The sequence below is a fragment of the Anopheles coustani genome, chromosome 2, assembly GCF_943734705.1.
Source record: "Anopheles coustani chromosome 2, idAnoCousDA_361_x.2, whole genome shotgun sequence".
Taxonomy (NCBI): Eukaryota; Metazoa; Arthropoda; class Insecta; order Diptera; family Culicidae; genus Anopheles; species Anopheles coustani.
The window spans coordinates 62,394,280-62,413,363 of record NC_071289.1 but is presented as its reverse complement, the minus strand read 5'-3'; the positions used below and the strand labels follow the sequence as shown (position 1 = coordinate 62,413,363).

The window sequence follows — 19,084 nt, the reverse complement described above, 5'->3', positions numbered from 1 at the left end:
TCGAAACTTTTATCCTCACAATGCTCAACTATTACAGCATAATGCTCCCTTCTGCACCCTCCGAGCAAACCGGAACATCCGGACGGATCCTCCCCCCGGGATTTCCCGCCAAACCTTTTCGGTGAGTAATATTTTATCCACCCTCCGGCAGACCCCCATTGAAACACACACACACACACACCTATACAAAAGGTATATAAAAAAGTGCTTTTACATCTAATGAAAGTGTTTCGGATCTGCAACACACGAAGAAGAAAGCCTTTTGCAAAGAAAACTGGCCTGGGGAGGGGAGGGGATGAAAAATAGCGGTAGGAAAAAAGGGGGAACACTATGGCCAAACAAATTCCAAACTTTTTCCCTCCCCGTACCACTCCAATTATTTCCGCGCCGGCTTGTTTTCCTCTCGCACACATTGCCGAAGACGTTCACTTCCGGCTGAAAGGGAAGAGAAGGAAAGAGCAAAGAAACGGAAGGGGCAGCCGGCCAACCAAGAGACAAAGTGTGTATTAAGAAACGAGTCCGGAATTTTACTTCCAACCCGTTCGCGCCACCGTGCCACACCGCAACCTTCTTCACCGAGAGTTTGTTGCGAAGACATAAGACGGCGCGCCGCTGCAGCAGCAGTTTGGAAGCGGCAGTCCGGTAGCGAAAGGGGGAAAAAGTTAGAGACAAAACTTTCACCTCAAATTTTCAAGACTCAATTTCCAAACTGGCCGCCGCCGCCAACCATCGTGTCTCAGCGTTTACGTGCGGTTTTTCTTGTCGTGGTAAAATACCGATCCTCGCCGGGTCACCACCACCGAAAATTGGGCTGCCAATCTCGATTAAATCGTTTTAAGGGCGCAGTGTGCACACGGACTATTTACCTTCCCAACACACACACACACACACACACACACGCAGGTGGTATACACATTCCAAGCCCTTCGGTGAGATGAAGCTTTAGGACATCCGAATGATAACAACGTCGCTCCGTGGCAGCACCTGGGCGCGCGTTCTTTCGTTACGCAGAGCTTCTCACAACGGGAGCGCGCTGCTGAAGTCGCCGTGAAGGAAGGAAAACAATTGCAGTAAATTACGCCCCTCCACCCGCTCATCAGAGCCACATCTCAAAAAGATCTTTGCCATAACACTTCTGGGCGTAATGAGAACGGTTCTCTTATCGAGAAGAACATATAAACCCTTAAGTGCGCACTGCAAACCTTCGCGGAACAATTCGACAAAGTTGTATGCTCAAAATTATGCCAATCTGCTTATTAAATATCTCAGTGTATACAACAAAGAAACACAATACAAACGGTGTTTTTTGTAGTACACAATGAAATATTTAATAAAAATTCATACCATTTTCTTTTCAAATTTTACTCTGAATCACAGCCGAGATAGTCGCTTTAAAAAAATCAATTTGATAAAAATCCCATGAACAAAAGTTTATTTAATAAAAGTTTGGCGGATATGAGGAAATAATCCCACTACTATTGTTTTGTTTGGTAGGCGGAACTGTATTTATGAATAAGGCAAACCAGAAGCAGCTGGAATAGAAGAAGAATATCAAATTGTCACCAAAACACTAATGAAAGTGTTGACAATATCATTTCCGTTCTTCAGAATTGTGTTGTAGACTCACGTTTTGACGTTCTGATGAATCTTTAACCTAACAATTACGGACATTGTGAGATAATTCATCGAATTAAGAAATACCTGAATTAGAATTAAATATTTGTCTGTTAAATTCCTTGTAGAGCCTTTATGACAAACTTGCGCAACCAAAAGTTGCAGTCCAACGCAATAATTAATCAATCCGACATGTTGGTTGTTAAGGAGATTTACGCTGATAAAATACGCTTTTCGTCGTAATGTTTTTTGTGCTCGTGACCCTTTGCTCCGGATGGCTTCCGCGTATAACTTGACGCATTCCTTGGACTTTAATATGACTGCGGATTCGGTTTATAATATTTTACGCTATCTTCGCGTTTAATTGTTAAGTCTAGTCTTAAGATTTATGTAGGCCATAAGGCCAGATAAATTAATAAACGAAATTGAAATTGAAATAAAGCATTTTACTTTGCGATAGAAACGACAAAACAGCCACACAGAAAGCGTTTGCCAATTGACGAAAACTGAAAGCTGCAACCGTTTAAAATCACCTTTAACCTCGAAGCGCAAGGTAACGGACACGAAAAAATCAATACAGCAATTTGCATCGAAGGGTTTGCGAGAGCGCCATCGTAGATTTGCAATTGGAATTGTTTGCCAGCGGTGACCAGGAGAAACCGATTCCACTTCCTTCCGCCGCAAGCCAGAAACAACCGAAAGTGGCATTCGGACACATCTGGATGGGTCGTGGAAATGGCTCTGCGGTTCTTTGGTCCACCACCGCCAAAAGATACACTCCCGGGCCCATCGTGATGTGGTTTCATTTCTGCCGCGAACCAGCTTGGACCGTGTTTAGGCGAAAGCTCGCGCCGAGCGCCGTGAACAACAACGACCGAGGCAGGAAGACGATAGGGGGATGCGCGGGATTATGGCAGAATTTTCTTCGTCTCCACCTTGGAAGGCTGGGCAAAGTGTCCTTTTGGGGGGCGCGCCGGTGCTGTGTGCGATGGATTCGCTCGGTCGGTTAAAGTTTTATCGTTATTGCGCCGGCAACAGCCTTGATGAACCGTCCGGAGAGCATGGTTCTTAACGTTCTTCGTCTTCTTCGAAGCTCGTTCGCTTGTTTGCAATTTCTTCGAGGTGGCAAAACGCAAACGGCCACGGGCAAACACCGGCCGGATGTGGAAGCTGCAAGCTATGGCTGTGCTAAGGAACCACACCGTTACTTCCTCTTGCGTCCAACGATTAGAATCAAATCAGAGTAGGAGTTGGAAATATTTTTAGAGGAATGTGATGTTCCGCGTGTTGACGTTCCGACTGCGAAAGTCAGCTCATCCTATTTCCTAAACCAACGCAATCACGTCAATCAACGACGGGGAATTTCCTTCCGTACTTCGTCCGCAATTTTTCGTTATGTCCCTCTGGTTCAAACTTTTGTATCTGATGAATCAATGAGGAAAATAGGATTGCAGAAATCATAACATTTACCCAGACCTGCTCGCCAATTGGAATATTTAGGCGATTAGGAGAAGAGAGCTACCCAATCAGGGGGTGAGAGGGGTTAGGGCGGATGTTACTGATTGCTTTAAAATGTTAATGAACAGTCGCTCATCCAAAATCCTTTCTGTTCGCGGAATCAGAGTTGATCCAGTGAAACACCCAACAGCAATCCAATATTCTGTAGAGATAGAGTTGGGAGGAAATTTCTCTTTCTCTAAATGGGAACCAACATAAACCAAAAATATGGAAACTAAAATATTATACGATTCCTAAAACAAAATTATACACAGTTGCAAGAAACGTAACACATTAGTGTAGACATGTTTTTAAAACCTTTGTTTACGTTTGGATAATATCGAATACGCATTTAGCTAAATGCAAGTGAAGTTCAAAAACAAAATTCCTCACTTTTGAAATCGTTTTCATTGTGTTAAAGGCATTTTGTTTGTCAGTATGATGAGTGAAAAAAAATTTATACTAACATTCTAAAAATCAATTAAAATAATAAACATCCTTGACTTTTGATCGAAACATACATTGTAGGATTAGAAACAGTTTAAAGTTTGCTTAAATTATATTGTATCGTTTCCTGCGCATAACTCGTTTCCAATCAGGAGTTCCAAGCAATGTGATGTCATATTTCAGTACAAAACGGAAACATGTTGACATATGACTCAATGCTGGCAAGCTTGAACGCATTTACGATTTGTTTAAATAAGGAATAGCATTTCCATGCATTAGTGTTGCGAGCTCACGTACCCAATACTGGCGCTAGTAAATATGGATTTCGTTTCCTTCAAGCAGTTTAACGACGAATCATTTGGCACTCAAGTTGATTAGTTTGATCTACAAAATATTAACAAGTTCACTGTCATGTCACTCAAAAGTGGGTGACAGCAAAACTCAGTTCTAAAAAGTTTTTGACCCATAAATAAATGAAAATGCAACAAAAAAATTATAGTAATATTTAATATCAATTCTTTGGGAAGCTAAATTTTAGCTTAGCCTTAAAATTGTTGATTTAATAAATGTTATAAACAAATTATATTAAAAAAGATTGTTCTAAAACAGTGTGCTAAAAACGCTTGACAGTCAATGTGTTAATTGATAAAACCGTGCAATTCGTTCCATATCTTGCCTAGATTGCAAGACCGACTTGCACTTGGTTTAAATTTGGCGTATCATACAAAGCACGGTTACGAGTGAACTAGCAGTTTATCGAGTATACCACATTGTAGTGCGTTTGTCACCCGATTATGACGAGCGCAACTAAACTGTTCACGCTCGTGCTGAGTTATTATTGCAATCTCATCGTCAACTGCCAGTTCCAATCGGGCCAAAACAATACGAATGATTTATTCAGCCACTTTTCCCTAGGTTTTCCATTCCACCAGGCGGGCTGGTCTGGAGGCACACTCGTAATCACCACGGTGCAAAAGGGAAGCAGCCGACAGGCAGATTGGATAACCCTGTCATCCGGCAATCCGTTGCACACGGCGAGCGCAAATGGAAACTGCAGGGAAAAGCTTGAGACACTTCGGTTTGTTTGTGTCATTTAAGAGCGTTGCGGCGCGGCGGAGAGTGTATGAAGAAGATGAGGTGGCCTCTGCTGCTGCTGTTGATGCTTCTGCCGGTTCCATAAGACGTTTCGTGGCGTTTTGTGTGCCACTGTCGTGACCTTTTCTTCTCTTTTTTTTATTTATTTTTGTTTAACAACTCGAAAAACAAGTTAAAGCACCACGATTGCAAGACGCGTTGCGAAAATAGCCGGCATTTCGTTCGTTATTTTCCATTCAATCCCATATCACTCTTGCACCCCCATCACACTCTCTCTTCTTCACGCACAGTCTTACATTTTTCCTCCATTGGAAAAACGCGTTTTCCTCATCAATACCACGATTCATATAATTTCGTAACACTGTTACTCATTACCTTCCTTCCTCTTTCGGCCCATTTTTTCCCCGCCATTCAGGGCTTTGCTTTCGTGTCACGTAACTCAACACGGTGCAACCCACCCTCCTTCCACGCCGACCCGAAACAACCTGCCAGCCAGGCGCTTGAATAGACATGCCCACGCGAATAGCACGAAAGGTTTTTCCGCAGCAAAGTACTAAGGCGCTCATCACCCGAGGGCCGGGGTCCCTAAAAGCCAACGCGCGGCTGGAAGGTGCTTGTGTGTGTTCGCCACAGTTTTGGTTGGCGATTTCCGGGCGCGTTTGTTTGAAAACAAGGTGCCTGCCTGTTTTCCCCGTGCTTGAAACTTTCCCACACCGCACACACGGAAGCCGCCTTGGGAACGATGGCGAATACTTTCTGTGCCTTTCTTCAGTTCCGAGCGCCCAGTCGAAACAGTGGAGTTTCCGATAATGAAAGAGAAAGGGGAGGAAAAAATAAGAACCCGGTGATAAAATGTCCCACGAAGGATGGACGAAGACAAGCACAAGATTTTTCGACAAGCTGAAGAGGAACGTTGGAAAAACTCTCCTTCCGCCAACTGAAACACGACGGACCATCGCGCACATACAACTGTCGTGTGGTATTTGTACATTGCTTTCGTTCGAAATTGTTGTTCTATCGCGCGCAGCACCAAACACAAGGTGCGTAAGGGAATGTCGGTCAAAATATACACTGCGACAGCTTTAGTAAAATATTTTACCCCAAAAAGAGATCTTAAACATGGTTTTGTAGAGTCTTTACGAATGCATTTCTTTAAATTTATTTTGTTATATGAATTCCATGGGATTGCATTTTTTATTGACATCCAGTTTAAATCCAGTTTTTTGCCATCAATTTTGAGCCTCTTTGTTTCCTCTGGGTTTCTCTAAAACTAAATTACATAGAAGTTACTTCATCGAAATATTAAGCACTCATTGAATAGAATAGAACATAAAGTTTATCACCAATCATTGAATGTACAGTATATGGTTTAGTGTTAATATTCAAAATTCATCGAGTTCTTAAAGCAAGTAAGGATTTGTAAGGAGAAAGTAAGAATTTGTTCTATGATTACGACCACGAGACTTCAACTTTTTTTCACATAGAAGTTGCCTATTACCCCACTTTCCCCGATGGACAAACCTTACGACAATGATGCTGAGCGTTCGGAGCAAAAGGCTATACAAATAACATGTACGAAAAACGGACGATAAAACCAGCGAACTGAAACCTGAAACATTCGGAATAATGTGACATACAAACACCTACACACAGCCTTCAGATGCTCGGTCCCAACAACAACATCGAATATCTGCAAAGTCAGACCCCACCAGATGCAGCCTTCCAAAAAATCCGTTAGGACAAAATTGAATTTAGGATTTTTATACTTTTGCGTTTTCGTTCTGTGCGCTTTGGGTTGTTTTTGTTTTTTTTTTTTATTCTTGAGTCCAACCAGGCACAAAGCTGGCCAGGGCTAGCAAGACCCGACACAGCTGGGTTGGTGTTTCCGAATCAAGGAAAAACACACATACCGCTTCCTTACCAACCACCCCCTCCCTCCTCTTGCTTTCCAAATGAGGCGCTCAAAGATCTTTATATTTTTATGCGTTTATGTTTTTTACTCCCCGTCAGATGCTGAAGACGTCCATACTGATCTCCCTCTTATCGTCATTTCCCAACAGCTACCAACAAAACTTTGCCAGCGCGGCACTCCGAAGGAGGCTCACTGAACCTTATACGGTGCGAGAGAACCCAAACCGGTTCCGAAATGTTTGGCTGTCGTCGAATCAGAATTTGCAATTTGCGAAAGCAACAAACATGGGCATGGGGAGATTTAGAGAAAAAGAGTGCAAAAGCAAAGAAAGTGTTCGACATGATCACGAGAGCGTTGTGAAAGCATGAATCCTTTTTCCGGCTAGTTTTTTTTTCTTCTTCTAAACACTACCGATACACTCGAGCGAAAATCGAGACATAACCGCTAAACACTTTTCTCTCGATTACGTGCTGGGAAAGAGGGGAAAAACATTCGGCCGGATTCGGAAAGTGACTTTCGTAGAACGAGGGTAAAGGTGCCAACGACCTTTTTGTGCGGCGACGACGACGACGGGGTGTAAAAAATAAAGCCATCTAAAGGCACTACAAAATGAACTGAAAATGGAAACCCATTTCATCGAACGGACCTCTCTCGAACGATTTTCTGATCGTTCAAATGTCCCTTTTTTGTGTCCCGGAAAACTTCGCACAAGGGTGTTGATGTTTTTGTTTTGGCCAGTGTTTTTGTGTGAAAAAACGCGAAAATCGTGAGAAAATGGTTGAAGGTGTATTTAGCAGTACAAATATTTTGCAATTACCACATTTTTCTGATTTTCAGTAGATTCAGCAAGATATTAATAAATAGTCAAAGTTGGAATTCGTAAAAGATATTAAGTACTGCGGATACTTTCACAAGCACAAAACTCCGCCCATCGATGAACCTTCACACACCGAATCAATTTTCTTCTCAATACCAACCTTCCCACAATAATCTCACCATCACCCCGTGGTAGAGAACACTACAGCCTCCCGAAAAATAATGGCAGCGCACAGGGGTGTACTTAATGGAAAAGTAAAACGATTAAACGATGCCGCAAATAGACGGAGACCCCGGCGGTTAAGTAAGTTTGGCCCTTCGGACCTAACAGCATTAACGGTGACCACGGTGCCACCAGCAGCAAGCAAAAGGCCACCGGGGAAGGCAGTATACACACGGAAGGGCGATCGGGGGGTTGTTTTTATCAGGACATTCCGACCTTGTGTTATGGGTTGATTTCTTCCCAATCTTCATGTGCCTTTTTTTTCTTTGGTTCGTTTTGGTTCAAATTGGGGAGCCCACTCCCTCTCTCTCTCTCTCTCTGTTTCTCCCTTTCCCATGGGAGCATTTAATTAGCGTTAAGTACGACTCAACGTTCCGCACACTTCGGTTCTTTTAGCACATGGAAAGAAGTTAACAGAAAGGGAGGCTACGGTTCGAGGTACGCAAAAAGTTATGAGCCGGTAAGAACTTGCCCGTGCAATGTTTGGAAGTAGAACGCCACCAGAGATGAAATTTTTGTCTTCCAAAAGTTTCGGTGTGTTTTTGTAAAATAAATAAACTAGTATTATTTTGTTAAACAAAGTTTAACTAAATAACAGCGGTGTGCTTATTACATTAATTTGTTCGACGAAAAGTAGTTTTTTTAGAATGAATGAAAAAAGTGGGTAGAATATATTTAAACTTCTTCGATTCGATCATTTGTTGGGTTTTATTAGATATCAGTACTTTGTTTAAGGGATGGTCTTGTACCTATCCATAACCCCCTTTAACTTTCATTCAAACTTCACTTAAATTCGTGGCCCGGATGGCTCATATTTCAATTAAAATTTAAGCTTTTTCTTTTAAAATAAAAGCTACCCAAATTGCTTCATCCGAGCCGATAGCGGAGACTCGGAGAAATCGATTGCAAATGTCTCAATTTCAAATTACACCACACAGCGGATGGGGGAGCCTGTGTTTTGATACGACCACAAAAAAGAGGTACCCTTACGTACGCCATGATCCTTCTGCTTCTGCTGGCGAATCCCCTGGGGAGGCCAATCCGCCAAAACCCCTTCCCCCCCCCCCCCCTCCCCCCCCCCTCCCGTCTCTCGGTGCTTCGAAGATGCTTCCATTATTATTTGCTCTAATAATTATGTGTCATCCAATCAAAACATAATGGCAACGTCAGCGAAACCCGGGGCTGCTTCTGCTGCACTCTCGATGCGAACATGAACGTGAAAACGTGACCGTATCGTCAATATGCCAACAGCATCCAACCACCAGACGACATCCAACAACCGATCGAAACACAATCCCCCTCCCTCTTCCCTGCCGCCTGACCGAACAACAAATTGCTTACGGGAGATGCGGGGCCAGAACGAAAACCATCGCCTGGTGGATTGATCAGTGTTGTCTCTACCTTTGAATTCACCGACCAACTGCCCATTTCTCCCGGGAGTGTTTCGGGGTAACGATGACGTTTTTCACGCGCTTCGAGACACTGACGGAGAAATTAAAAGGAAGACAGATATTTGTCCAAACAGAGAAATATGTTCCGTCAGACTCAGATTTCAGTTGGGTGAACAGCGTTACGAAATATTCCATACAATTAGATTTAGAAGACCTAAAGAACAATTCATTCATTCCGTTCATTCCGATACATCTTTGAAGACACATGTTATGCCGCATGTTTTCAATCCAGAAATTACACGGTTTCGCTTTCATTACTCATAATGATTTCAAAGTAATTAAATATGTGTTTTTTAAAACCCTGCAAGAATTTACTTTTATTCATATTTTCAATGGGAAATATTCGAATGGAATAGAAACACACTCAGTTCAGCAAGTTACACTATATTTCAACTAAAAAAAAGACTCATCAAGGCACAACAAAATCGGGCGTATCAAAGACAAAAGTCTTATATAACTAACACATAGTGTCCTAACACCGGCGTAATAAACTCTGTTTTTATACTGCAAAAACAAGCTTACATAAATTTGTTCGCACCGGAGGAAAATCGATTCCGATCCGATAGTTGAGGCGCGTCGCTCCTCATAAATACTCGAACGGGTACCAACGGAAAACGCGGTAATACCGCGCACGGCATCGGGACGAACGACAAAAGATGGGGGGGAAATTGCGTAAAGTTGCAGCCAAAGTCGCGGTGGGTTTAACAAAATTGGAAAAAATACCGTTCATATTCTATAGAAAAAAAGGCTTCTAACATACACACAGAGATCAAAATACCACTTAATCGATCGAAGAGTTTTAGAAAGATCATAGTCTTAAATATATCTCTTGATCGCGGAATCTAAGATCGAAAAATGCCAGATTTAAACTACACACAGTGTTCTACTACTACTACTATGACACACCAAGTATTCAAACGCTACGTACACCCACGTCGAATGCCATCATTCCGGGGTCGCATTGATGGGAAACGAAAAAGAGTCATCTGCAGCATAAAGACCGCGCTCACGGCGAATTGCTTCGATCTTCTTCTAACTTTCACGTCACCGGAGCGTATAAATGACAGCCGGATCTTTCCGCTGCGCGATCGCGTGCGCATTTTCTGAAGAAGAATAAAAAGCACCTGGTAAAAATATGCCAGTATGTGGCAACAACATGATATGCTTTATAGCAGTGAAGATCGAGTGTTTAGAGAAACTAGGTTAGCTGTAGTTTAATGTCCATTGCACAAGAACAGCGGTGGTAAAATGGTGGTAATTTTATAACTATTCTCAGCATTCGAGTTCATATTTTAAAGGTTCTTAAATTAAAAAGGTTTGTAAAGTGGGTCAAATAGATAGAAATGGATATTAAAACAGAAGAAAATTGACGATATTGCTTGATATGCACCATTTAATAAATAAAAAATACCTCCGCCAGGTTCTTGTGCAATGGAGTAAGAGCGTTTGTGACTATTTTATTTTAAACGGTACTATTGTAGCATAGGGTACCAAATTTCAAATGTAAACTTCATCACCTTTATATTTTCATTAGAGCGATAAGAAATAATTAGAAAATGCCAAATTAATTACGTTCATTAATTGAAATGAAACATTAAATTGTGGCCTCGTTGGGAGTCGCTTCCTGTTGAAAAGTTGTTTCCTTCTTCCCATGACATCTCTTTACTTCCAGTTCAGTATGTGGATTTGAGCTAACACATATGGTAAATGCAAGTCTGCAGCGAGACAAAACCGCTGCAACCTGTTAGTCACTACTGCCTCCTCGTAATGCACGTATGTGTGCCTCTGTGTTTGGGTGGGTGTGTGTGTGTGTGTGTGTGTGTGTGTACCGACGTAGTCCATTTCATTCCCATTTGTTACAAAACCATCCGACGTCAGCTTCCGTGCCAAAAAGCCAGGTGTTGCTACGGTGCACCGGAGGTTTCCGCTGCAGTTTTGCAGTGCATCACTGAGAGACTCTCGCTCTCTATCCTCTCTCTCTGTCGTCCGTCTCGAAACCGGTAATGGCCTGATTACGTGCCAGCCACGTCGTCGTCGTCGTCGTCGTCGTCGTCGTCGTCGGTGATGATATGGTTGCACTAATTAGTGCCCGCCAGCGCGCATAAACGCATACAGGTCCCGTCCTGTTTTTCTCTATGCGAGTGTGGGCGCTTGTAAAATGCCCTATTTGGCGGCCCCATCGGCAAAAGGATCCGCCAGCCACACTTCCGCCACACGCCGTAAGAAGGAAGGCTGATCGAAAGCAAAGGGGTTTTCGTGTACGTGAAACCACTTTTCTTTTCACCGAGTGATCGAGGCATGGAGGAAACGGTGAAGGAAAACCCACCTTACAGCGTTGGTTATGGCTGCGAAAAAGGCAATGCTCAAGTTGTGTAAGTTAGGTATGATCTTTCCCAAATGCCTCCCCCTTTTCGCCTTACTTTTGCCCTTCTCCGATATGTATCACCCTGGCAGCACATGGCGAGAGGTTTTCCAGTAGTTATTAAAACCTAACCGGAAAGGACGGAACATTTCGGCAAATAAAATAGCTTGGAATACATCGAATTGGGTATAGCTCATATAGGTCCGAAAGATGAAAAGGTCTGTTCTACTTCCCATTGGATAGAGTAACCACCGAGCGCACACTGACATTTTTCCCACTGGGCCTGTTAATGTGAAAGCTCGTTATCTGAACGAGCCCGAGTCCGGTGCAGACCGTATGAAAACATTGAACAGTTCAACGACGTAAAACTTACGCTACGTTGTCTGGTGGTTTGTTTTCCAGCGGACAGGCATTTTGGCCACCTAAAAATTGCCACATCGAACGTTTATTTTAACGGTCACTTTCCAAAAACGATTACAAAAACGAAATGCGATTTCGTGGTGAAGCAGCAGCAGAAGACACCTTTTAGTGGTGGTTGCAAAAGCATCGTAATGGTAACATTTCCTCAAGAGTAAATTGCAATCGTGTGGAACTATTATTTGTCTTCTTCGTTTTTTTAAGGATATCAGCCATTTTTCAACCTCGACTACCCTTTATTTTGATACGATTTTAAAACAGCGCTAACCAAGACAACCTCCGAAAGACTAGGCTTTGGAAAGGTGTGAAATTTATATCATGTTTTTTTATCTAACAGACTTACTTTAAACAGCTTTGCAACTAAACTTAAACGCTGTTCTCCAAAACCAACATGGCATTATCTTCAAGGTTAAATGTGTTTAGGAAATAAAACTAAAATAAATATCAACAAATCACAACTTTCAAAAAAGTTTAAAATGTAACATCCACTTTGGTCTGGTTTGATCTTCTTCAATTCCAGCTCCATCGCCGGTAGAAGACTTAAGTAATTAACAACAACCCAAACTCATCGCATCATAGCTAAAGACGGGTGGAAAATGTGTAGCGTGCTAGTTAGTAGCGTGACGAGAAACCTATACTACTCGGTGAACATTATAACTTCCTCCTATTGTGCAATCGAGGCTGCGAAGAGCGAAACACATACATCATTTTCACTTTCCAAGTCGCTTTAGGAAAGGAAAAGCGAATAGAGAAATAAAGGCCGAGCAAGACAAGGAAACGTGAAAGAGAGGCAGTAACGGTAGTAAATGGCAAGGAATTCCAAAAGCAGCAAAAGGCATCGAGAAACGAAAGATTAAAACTCGCGTTGCAGCATTTTGCTGTTGCTAGCTGCCCGTCGGAAGATGGATGAAAGCGAACTTAGCGAAAACTAAAGACAAACAATTGAAATCAAAAACATAAAGCAAAACTGACCGACAATTTTTTAAAGTTTGATTAATTGTAATAAAAGAAAAGAAGAAAGTCCATCAAATGTAGATGAACAGGAGAATGGATCGCAAATTTTGGTGGGTTGGAAGAGCTCAATGAAATTGCTGGAATGAAAAAATCTCTCAATTCTCTCCAATCAAATTTTTGTGAAATTTTAAACGATCCTTGGGTTTTGGGAAGATCAAATAACAATTTCTTCAATTAAGGATAACAAACTACCCTCGTTTTTTCTGTGGTCGCAGGGGAAATGACCATGCCAGATATTAAACAAAATTGAATAAAGAAAAAAGCTGTTCTCCTTTTCTCGGACAAAATTACCCATTATTCCACAATGACCAGTCAAAAATTTTATTTTGACGACAAAAAAAAACGCCCAACAATAAGCAAAAAACTCTAACAACCAGCTATCAATTTATCCATTACCCATTATTCTGGTCCAAAACCTGGTATGGCATCGTTCATACAAGTGCGCTACATTTCTAAACATAGTTTGAAATTATTGTAACTATAGACAGAATTAGACAAGAAATTAAGATTATAGAACAACGCCCTCGCAAGCCTAGGAAAATGTTCAGGTAAGAGAAAAAATAAAAGAAAATTATATTTTTACTCGATTCTTTTACTTCCGGCAGCTGAATTTTCTCATAGGAAATATTTCTGAAAATTATCCGTACACACACTTTTTAGTATTTCCGCCCTTGATAAAACAACCTTCCTAGTCCATACATTTTCTACAAAATGTCATCTGTTTTCTAGAATAGAACAGAAAGACACGCTGACCAAAACAACACCAACAACATCACGAGGGCTGAGAAGTTTTTGTATGCCAAAAACGGTGCTACGGAAAGCTTCCGAAAAAGTTTCCCCTTTCTAACAACGAGGTAAAGATCGCGAATGAAGAAAAAACAGCCCCAGGGTGACATTTTCATTTCATTTAATTGGGATCTGCCCGGAACGTCCGGTCCAACTCGCCAGCCGACAAAAATCCCTTTTTAAACCATCGTCGGTGTCGTACGTGCGAGAATCCTTTTTATTTTAAGGGTTGATGTAATCTCCCGCGCACAAAGTTATGAACCAGCCAGGAGCTCATGAAGGCCGCTCTGCTATAGAGGACGAACATGGGCACGCCACGGCAGGACTTCTTGAATGCCATTGCATAATACCCGAAAGGGCAGAAAACGTAATCATCATAATCGGTTGGCTATGGTTTGTTGCATGGTCGAGAAAAACATTGCGTGTCTCGCAACATAGAAAGAGAGGATGGTTGTCGTGAAGTAGATTATTAGTTTTACGGTCAAAGGGCTCGGCGTTACTCCGCCAAGGCACTTGTTGTGCAGATCCAATGGTCATCATTTTTAACACTTTCTCTGTACAAGAACATGAATTGACAAAGAAATGGTTTCGATTCAAGCCTCCTCAAGGCGACAGTTTTGGACGAGCCGTAATAAACATAAAAACGATGATAGGTTTTTTTTATCTTTTCGAAAAAAACTTTTTGAGCCCGAAATGTTAAACGCACGCTTTTGTTTCACAACACTTCTTAACAATACGGTAACAATTCAAATTACAATCCCGTTTATGATACAATAAAGTTTCTAGTTTACACGTGGGTGGCGTGGGTTCGAATCCCAACCGAGACCGAACCCTCCCCTGTACGAGGGGGCTGACTATCCACATACTCAACGGGAAAAGTCTTGTAAGCCCTTCATGAGGCAGGCATGACCAACAAGGTCGTTACGCCAAGAAGAAGTTGTAACGTATTTGTTTGATGTTTGAATCTGAAAATGATTGCACATGGCAACTTAATACATCTAACACATTTTTGCTGTTTAAGCGGTATCAAGTTTAGCTTATGAAACATGAACAGGAGTTAAACGCGATATGCTTGAAGCTTAATAATATGTTTAACGATTAGATAAGATTGATCAATCGAGAAAGCCCAGGATAAGGGAATAAAAAGCCCACAATAGCAGGGAAGAAATTCTTTAAGAGGCAAGTTAGTGCGTCTCAATACCAACACTAACGAGACGACAAAAAAGAAAAGACTGATATGAGTTTTGAGCAATTCGATTTTTTACGATTAGACTACGACGAGGCTTTTTAATTCTCCGTTACCAATGGTTCATTCATTTATGTTTCAAATTTATGAATGAAACTAACCTAATTCAAAGGTCAATATATTTTTGAAAGGCCGATAAAAACCACACTTTTCATGAACAATTGCATGGACCGCTACTTAAAGTAATTTTATGGATGATCTTTCATCACTCATCAACTAAAGCAAATCTATTGCAGACCGATAGAATGAGACGAATTCAAAGTTCTGTACGCGTTTTAAATGCCTTCGTCTACATGCCTTCAATGGCTTTAATTGGCAGTAAATCTTAAGAGTTGAACATATTTGGCTATCTGGAACCCATATCATGTTGGTCGCTAACTCAACAACAAACAAACCTTCTATTGACGTTGAAACGCTGCCAACGTTTTGAGACAATTGTTTCAGCCTGTTGAAGTGTTCCTTTAGCAAACTTCATCCTACAGACGCATGTTCTTTCTAGTGTGGCTCCATTCGGGCAGAAAATTGCAATTGCAGTTTGCAAACGGCGCGACATAATGACATCATTTGTCCGAGCCTTCTTTGATCGCTAGTTTGCGCTAGGGGTTTTTCTATGATGTGCTTTGTTTTTCCCTTTCTCCTGACTTCCGCATCATGATGCGTACGATGAATCAGCAATGACTACTTCGAACGAGATGGTCACTGGGAGAACGAGACGGGTCGGGGTAAGAAGAATGCCAACGGTACATTCACTACGTCTGACGTCATCAGGAGCCTATCGGTGCTTGTTTGAACATGCACATCCCAGGGTTTTGAAAAAGGGTGTGCATGAAAAGGAATTATGCGGTGTTTTCAACAATTGCACTTGTGCATTGAGGAGATCCGTGAAACCAAATGAGAAAAACGAAGAAAAATACAACAATCGATGATGATAACCACGCACGCAGCTTCACTTACCTTGTGTGTTAACTTTCAAACACATTACATTTCCTTCCGTGCACCAGACACACGTCACCAGATGATATCCGTGGAGGAATGTAGCACTCGCTCCGGCAGTCGATGTTGGCACCACGATCACCACACGCTAGGCTCGCGTTCCTTTCGCTATCAGCGTGTCGCCTTGTGTCACCTTTCTTCCGGCCAGCGAGTGAAAGATTGATCGCGGAACCACGGATCAGGTGATTTGCGCAGGAGAAGGTTCGGGTAGGCTTTGGGGTTTGGGGGTTTACTTCTCCTTGCAAACCTATCGTCCGGGACTGTCTGACAGCTGACGTTTTAGTAATATCGCCGGTAGGTAGCGGATGACAGCTGGCAAAACTATTCACAAATCCCCCCCACACACGAACACACACACGCGCACAACCGGTACTGGGTCTACCGTTAAACTACCTTTCGTCACCGTCTGATCTGCGCGGAGAGTGCGCGACTCGCGATTCCTTTCAAACTTTCCCTACGCGGACGATAAAGCGATACGCCAAACAAAATGTACACGCACACACAAACACGGACCAGTAACGAACAGTCGCTAGTGCACACACTGCGAGAAAAAACAATCGATGCCACTTTTCTCCCTCACACACAAGGGCGCCAGGTTTACCGAAACAGGTGGTTACACGCGGGATCCACTTTATCTACGAATACCCTTTGCTTTGCTCCACTCTTTCCTTCTCACTTTTTTTTCTTCAATCCCACACACCACCAGACCAAACTTGCATCTTGTGTTTTGTCGCGAAACTTTCTCACCCGAGCTCACACTTCGCGAGCGCACTTTCTCATCCGTAGGCTAAGGTAAAATGATCAGGCCGATCTCCAGCTTCACTGTAGCCCCGCCGCGGGGTGCAGAACACTTTTCCCTACTCGAAGGCGCCGCCACTGCTCGGGCACTACGAATCACTAGGGCACTACCACCACTACCTACAGCCGATCGCAGTAGTGTGTACAACGACGATGTAGTGCTGCTGCAGGTTACCTTTCGCTTTTTCCGCACTTTCCGCTCGCTGTTTCCCTCCTCCGTTCGACTTGGGGCAGCGGTTCCACTCTCTTTTTCCCCAACTATTACCTTTCCCTTACCACTCTCACTGGCATTCGAAATACCAACCCCTTTTTCAACACCACACTTAATTTTTTTTATTATTTTTCGTTGCGTGCGTTGCGTTTTTCATTTCCCTGTACTGCAGGGAAAAAACAATCACACTTCCTGCTGCTATAGGCTTGCAAAAGAAGAGAAATTTATTAGGAAGGTTTAAGAAGCAAGATTATTAGTCCCGAACTTTTCACGATTTACAGACCGAAAATTAAAAATCACCATAAAAGTCCCGTTATCTAGCTGAAACATGTTGATGGTGATGTGAAATATACAAAAGCAACCAAAAAAAATAAATAAATGAAATTTTCCATTATTTACGCACGCGATGACCAACGATGTCAACCTTCAATGATCATCCCACCATCCCCATCGCAGTTCGTCGCCGTCTTTGCGTCGCCCCCATCGTACTTGCCATTTCTCACCAGTGGACGATGCAATTTTTCTGTTGCATCAAGTCGAAATTGTGCTTTATGTGTACACACTCACACACGACAATTGCAGGTGACATCTGATAAAGTGGATCGTCACTGTACCACCGTTAGGAGTTTTATTTTCGTCCGGCTGTCTCGATGGACGACATCAGGGGAAAGAACTAATTGGCGTACTCTATAATGATAATGTTCCAATGTTTTCATAGAAAACCTGAACGTTGGTGCACCAGTGTCGTTCCTCGACTAGTAAAATCTATTTACAACACTTGATCAACCCAATCAGCGAAAAATAAGTGGCAAAGTATGATACACTTGCTTTCTTTTTCCTTCATCACTACCCGATAGGTTTCCATAGCAGCCCGAATTCATTGCCGATTGTTTACAGCTCTTTCCAATCAGCTAGGGAAACAATTACCTTTTACCTACGCGATCCATCATTTCATTAATTCTACTATACACCATCGGTTGGCCCAAAAATCTCATGCAAACGAATTGTCACGTAGACAATTCCCATTTTCTTCGCATACGATTTCCTACTCGATGAATGGAAACAGTGCAGGATTGTATAATTTTATTTTTAAAGGACGCAACTACCAACAAAAAGCTATCGGCAAACGAATCGAAATTCCCAGGAAAGTCATTGAAGTAGAAGCAAAGAAAATTGTCCCGCCGCACCGCCCGGGTACAGAAGGCAAAAAGTCTTTATTCAAACTTTCAACACACACCAACGCCGCCAACAAGTGACAACTGAGCGAAGAAGCTCAAGAATATACAAGCGAAATATGCCATGACACAGCAGCAGCACGGCGGTGGTTCCACCTCCCCCTTTTGGGTGGCCAAGCAGTGGCACAATGGTAACGTCATCAGCTGTGTTTCTTCGCACTATCGCCTTTTGAAGGCACGGAATAATGACCCTGCCGCTTTGGCAAACCACGATCCAGGGCGGAGCTTTGCCCCCCTCGCAAAGTCAATCATTTGTGACCGGGGACAAATTATACCGCGTGGTGGGGACCATTGTGACCGCTGAACTGGACCGGTTCCGGTTCATCGTGTGTCCGTGTGGGGCCGCACGAAACACACGTTCACCGAAACCGATACTGGCCAGTATCGGTCCGAGTACGACAAACGGTGTCCGTCGGATGACAGCTAGCAGCAGCTCGAAGTAAGATGACGTATCGAGAACCGCCGAGAGGGGGACAATATTGGACACACATACGATCGCGAGTGGAGACACGCAAAACGGACACACGGCTCTGACTCACTCGCGCAAGTATCCACCATTCATTCGCGTGACCCTTGACGGGGTACTGCATGTGTAGAGGAGCCTTTTTTAGATGGTTACTTTGATTACATTTGATCACTTTATTCACTAACTTGCACCGACTGGTAAGCGAATCAATTTCACTGCCATAGTTGCGCCTGCCTCTAGTAGCACTGACCAAGCAAAGGTTTCTAATCGTAATGTTCACGCAGTCACAATGAGTATGATGACGACTACGACGACGACACTACGACGGTTGTGATGGTGATGTTGCGCCTTTCACAAAGCAATCCTTGCGTGGCAAGCCAATTCTTTCATGATGTTTTTTCATTCATTCTTTTTCACTTGTCGTCTTCATTAGTTTATTATTCCTTTTTTCTAGTCGTTTCTTCGTGGCCCCGTCGACCGTCAAGCAGTGTGGATATTTGA

General features: G+C 42.7%; 1 protein-coding gene across 6 annotated transcripts in view; it reads right to left on the bottom strand.

The window, feature by feature from the left end:
* Positions 1-19,084, bottom strand: part of LOC131262347 (AT-rich interactive domain-containing protein 1B) — a 40,686-nt gene that overhangs the window by 20,820 nt on the left and 782 nt on the right. For 3 of the 6 annotated variants that reach the window (XM_058264333.1, XM_058264331.1, XM_058264335.1), the window contains exon 2: positions 15,835-17,080. The gene's annotated coding sequence lies outside the window, so the exon portion shown is untranslated. Of the gene's footprint in view, positions 1-15,834; positions 17,088-19,084 lie in introns of all 6 variants that reach the window. The other 3 variants (XM_058264329.1, XM_058264334.1, XM_058264330.1) reach the window with 1 other exon arrangement.